Source organism: Suricata suricatta, chromosome 4, assembly GCF_006229205.1.
Source record: "Suricata suricatta isolate VVHF042 chromosome 4, meerkat_22Aug2017_6uvM2_HiC, whole genome shotgun sequence".
Lineage (NCBI taxonomy): Eukaryota > Metazoa > Chordata > Mammalia > Carnivora > Herpestidae > Suricata > Suricata suricatta.
Genome location: NC_043703.1, coordinates 126,359,172 through 126,364,565, shown reverse-complemented (window position 1 = coordinate 126,364,565; position 5,394 = coordinate 126,359,172).

Sequence of the window (5,394 nt, the reverse complement as noted above, 5' to 3'; positions counted from 1 at the left end):
GGATCCCAGCCAGAAGCCTGCCTTGCTGGCAGAGACAAACACAAGCACCTGTCATCCTGCCCCCAGCTACCCCAGCTAAGTCTCAGGTGGTGGCAGCTAGAGGTGGGGCGTGTCCCCTGCTGAGACCCTGCCGGTGGGCCTGATGCTCTGCCCTGAGCATGACAGAGGTGAGGACACTGGAGCCTCCATTTCCTCGTGGACAGATCAAGGGCAAGGAATTCCCACCAGGACAGGCAAGCCAGGGAGGCCTGGAGCTGCTGCCTCCAGATCCACTGAGCACTCAGCTACCAGAGTTGGGGTGTCGCTCCAAGAGATGCCTATCATTGTTGGACCAGGAAACTGAAGGGACCCCATGAAAGGCTTCTTGCTGGGACCGGCTCCTGCTGCTTTGCCCTATACATGCCTTATGGTACTGATAATGAATGTCTTCCTTGTAAAGGTCAAGGAGTTAATGATTTCTCTGGAGACTTTAGCACAAGGAATAACACCTAAGGAGTTCAGGGCATAAGTGACGTATGGAGGGAAACCTAAACACTCTTCTTTGTACCACTTCCTGGATGCCTGAGAAGACACGTACACCAGACCACTGTCCTCAACATAAACCCATTCCCCCGGGCAAAGGCAAGGCTCATGCTCCTTTTCCTTTCTGAGTCTCCCAGGTGCTCTGTCTCTATCTGCTCAGTCTTCAATAAACTCTGCTCTTAACTTCCTCTCAGCTGGAGATTGATTTTCATCCTGCAAGAAATCAAGGACTCTCTTGGCTGGTCCCGCAGGACCTGATCTGGGTCCTCAGTCCCAATGAGCCTGCATCAGTTGTCACCACCACCAGCACAGAACCTTGGGTCTAAGATTTCCTTCAGGAGGGAGAAGCAGGCCATGGACAGAGACCTCTAAACTCCTCCCTAAAGGAACTGACTTCATTTGCAACTGATTGTAGAGAGATGCTAGCTTTAGGGAGCTTTAAAAAACAATGGAGGTTATGGTGAAAGATACTTGTTAGGTTCACTGAACATAAGGGTAGGGACGCCTGGGTGGCTCAGTCATCTGAGCATTCGACTTCAGCTCAGGTCATGATCTGGTTCACCAGTTCGAGCCCCGTGTCAGGCTCTGCGATTCTATGTTTCCCTCTCTCTCTGCTCCTCCCCAGCTTGTTCTCCCTCTCTGTCTCTCTCTCTCTCAAAAATAAATAAAATATTGGAAGAAAAAAGAAAATAAGGCTAAAATGTAGGCAGGCTAACTTGGTGCAGAGAAATGGGGAAAGACAAGGGGCATCCTTGGGTCAAAACAAATCTCCAACACTGACCTCAGGCAATATATTTACAAAGACATGTTGATTGGCTTAGATTCCGCTGTGAAGAATTTATTCATTGAGGCATTGTTGAAAACAATAGACCAATAAGCCCTGAATTTGTGGAGCTTAACAAATGGGTGTTGTTAGACAGAGATCCTGGGGCAAACACCAGACAGCACAGGTGTGATTGTGGGCAGAGTCCAGGCTGCTCCTCCTGGAAGTGCAACATCAGAGGCCTCACCAGGTGGGGCAGTGGGGGGGGTAGCACTAAAATTAATTCTGTGCTTACTAAAGTGCAGATAAATAATAAATTAAAAAAAAAAAAACATTTAAACATATTTAAACTGTTTTCAGCACAAAAATTACAATGGCAGAGAAACAGGACTGGAGCTCTGGGGACACCACTCACTTCTGGATCATTCTGTACCTGAAGCTATCTATGCACTGTTTAATGATTTGACCCAATAAATTGCCTTTTTATTTACCCAGAACGAGCTAAGACTTCTGTTGCTGGCAACCAAATAATATAATATAACCCCCCAAACAGCAAACAAAGGATTCCTGAAAAGAGAAGCAAAGAGTGGGTTTCTGCCCCTCTGACCAAGAGCACTCTGATCTACAGCCTTGCTGCTCCTCCTTCTGGTCAGAGAGCTTCTGGGGGTACCTGTCCAAGGTCACAGAGCTGACCAGAGATGGAGGCCTGTGTCACCCCAGGATTGTCAGGTATAAAAAGCCCAAGTTCTTTTTTTTTTTAATGTTTATTTATTTATTGAAAGAGAAAGAGAGCAGGGAAGAAAACTTGGAGGGAAAACTTGGATGAGCTGCTTATGAAGTTCTTTGACAGATGTATTTTTATGTTTTAAAAACATGTCACACGTGCTTGGGAAGGTATGTGGGCCCTCAAGGAATGAGTCCCTGCTGTCACCTTGGCACTCACCCACCTGATAGAAGCACATCCTGAGTGTCACACAGATTTCCCCACGGGTTTCGCCACGAAGGATGCCAGGGAGATGAGACGCTCAGCCCCATCACCTCCGCGCACACCAGGACTGCAGCCCTTCTCATGGTTCCTGGGGCATCGCAGGATATGGGAGAGATAGGAGCTCTGCCCAGGTCAGTCCCCTGCAGGCCCCACAGCTCTAGGCCCTGGGCATCTCTGACCGTGGGCATGCTGGGAGTGGGGCCTGGTGCCCGGTGGCCGTGGAGTGGAGGCTGAAGGGACACGGTTCTGTCAGGGAAGCTTCTGGATCCCAGCCTGACGGGCTCATGCACAGGGTGTGTGATGAAGGTTAAGAGGGAAAAGAACTCAGAGCCTTGGCAAATTTGATTTTGATGTATCTTCTCCCACCTTCCAGTGGAGAAGGATAAAGCTGAGGACCCAGGGCTGAGGGTGGACCCTGCAGTGCTAGGAAGCTGAGCAGGATCTGGGAACAAAGTGGAAGCGGGGAGGGAGGTAGGAGGGGAAGCGATGCTTCTTGGTAGTAACACATCCCCTTGTTCAGCACTCGCTCAGGGCCAGGCGTGGAGCTAAACTCGTCCCACCCCCTCAGCTCCGTTAAAAGGCCTCCATAACTTACAGGGTGTGATTATTATCCATCCCATTGCTCAGGTAAGAAAACTGAGGCTCAGAAACCATTAAGGACTTGGCCCAGCCATGCAGCTAGGAAGGGGCAGATCTCAGATCGTCAGTCCCGGACCCAGCCTCCAAAAGTTCTGTGGCAGATACACGTGGTGGAGTGACAGGGGAAAGATTCCTAACTTTCTCTGGCAGCAATGGGATGAAGACCAGAAACACTCTTCCCCCTGCTTACCAGCTCTCAGAGCTACACAGTTTCAGGGGATTCTTTGGAGGAATCTCCACACTGGGGAGGGGACCAAGGATGCCCTGCTGAGAAGCTCTTTTCCAACCAGGAACAGCCCCTCCCCGTCCCCTGCCGCCACCCCACCCACACCGCTGACCAGCCTGCAGATGGCTCCACCAACCACAGGTCCTCGCCTGACTGGGCTCCGCACCCGCCATTTTCTTCAGCAGAGACTTTATCTTACAACAAGGCCAACAATTGAAAATCAGCCCCTCAGTCACTCTGTGAGGAAAGGAAGCCCCCAAAGTGGTTACTCAGACACTTGAAGAGCCTATGGCTGGAGCCCATGGTGCCTCCTAGGCCAGCAGATCATCTACGGTCTTTCTGTGCTTTAGGGCCTGGAGCAGGCTGGCTGGCCCTGCCCACCCTCCTGCTACTCTTGGTGGGGCTGAGACTCCTCAGAACCTGCCCCACACCCACAGCCCCTCACCCAGCCCAGCAAGTGCACCCATTCTGTTCTCTGGTCCGAACCCAGAACATCCTCTGGGGGAGGGCCCAGCCAGACCAGGCTAGACCCCCACCAGGGCACCACCTTGCAAAAAACCAGCGTCTTTAACCTGCAGCCCCAACTCCCTGACCCTCAACAGCATGGGCAGTCCAGTCTGCTGCTCCCAAGACAGAGAGATGGGGAAGGGCTGTGGGAGGTGAACGGGGAGCCAGCAGTGAACCTGGGGGCTCTCCTGGGCCAGCATCTGGAAGAACTTCTCATCCTGACACCTGTCAGCCATGTCTAGGTCATGGTCCTCAGGTGTCAGACCAGAAAAGGTCAGACCTGGGGAAGAAACAACATCAGCATCCCTCCACAAGCAGAAGGAGAGAAAATGGTCAGATCTCCTGGCTGGCGGGGAACCCAGGAGGTGGCCAGAGCACAGGACAGGAGCGGGGCTGTGTGAGGGGTCCAGGGGGCCTGTCCTCACACTCAGCCCTGGAGCTGCTCTGACCCAGTCTCTGCAACAGACATGCTCTCCAGTTCTTTCTGGAAACAGGAAATGATTATACTGCCTCCCACCAACCATGCAACCCCTTTCTGTCTGTCTGTCTGTCTGTCTGTCTCTGTCTGTCTGTCCGTCAGTCGGTCTGTCGGTCTGTCTCTCTTTCTCTCTGTCTCTCTCTGTCTCTCTCTCTCTCTCTCTCACACACACACACACACACACACTGAAGATCTGAAGCTGCTCTAAAAGGAGACGACCCTCATCTCCTTCCAGAGGTCTTTCTTTCTCTCTTGCCTTCCCCCAGGAGTTCAAGTCCAGTGGCCCAGCCCAACCCAGTGCCCAGACTGTCCCTCCCCTCAGCTGAGGAGGACCTGTCAGGATGGGCATGGGGGAATGTCCTTACTCGGGGTGGCCAGGAGCGCCGAGGCAAGGAGCAGGAGGGCCCAGGAGGTCATGGTGGGGCAGCTGCTGGGGCTCCCTCCACACCCGCCTTTATGTGGCTGCCACCTCGCAATCTGACCTTGCCAGGTCCTGCTCCTCCTGTAGGCCACCTCCCATGTCACTGGCTTTACGGCAACACAAACACCAGTTTGTGGAGAAGTGGGGGGAGGGGTGCTTCCTCAGAGACTTCACACTGTCTATCTTCCCCCCCCCCCGCCCCCACCCCCACTGCTAGGGCTTTCCTAGTGAGGAGGTGGCTGGAGACAGCAGCTGCCATGATGGCCCCCCACCCCAGCCCAGGGTAATGGACCAACAATCCCTGCACTTGAGGGCTCAGGTAGGGCCCTCTGCCCTGGAGCTTCCCACCCCTCCCTCCCCCCTCCCCTCCTCTCCCAGGGGTCTATGCTGCTGTGCCTCCCCCAGCCACCTCCTGTAGCTCTGCTGTCCCCCAGCCATTCCAGCCAATGGAACAAGCAAGACTCCACCAGACTTAGAGATAGGGTCTCAGGGTAGATGCAGACAGCTTCTCCCAGCCCTGCTTTCTCAGGCTTGGTGATCCCTGAGCATGGACACTGCAGACACCTGGGTCCCCAGCCCCTCACCTCTGGCCTTCTGGCCACCACATGGAGGCGGGCTTTTCCCTCAGAGCCAGGGTCAGCCCAGCCATCCCTCACCTGGTCCATAGGGAGAGACAGTCCGTGGGAAGGAAGTGAGCTCCGGCCAGGGATCTAGTCCCAACTAGATCTGACCCCTCATCTGTGCCATGAGGGTCACTGGGCCTCATCTGCAATGAAAATACAGGCTGTGCAGTTAACATCCACTATCAGATAAACAATAAGTCATTGTCTAGTGTAAGTGTGTCCCAAAG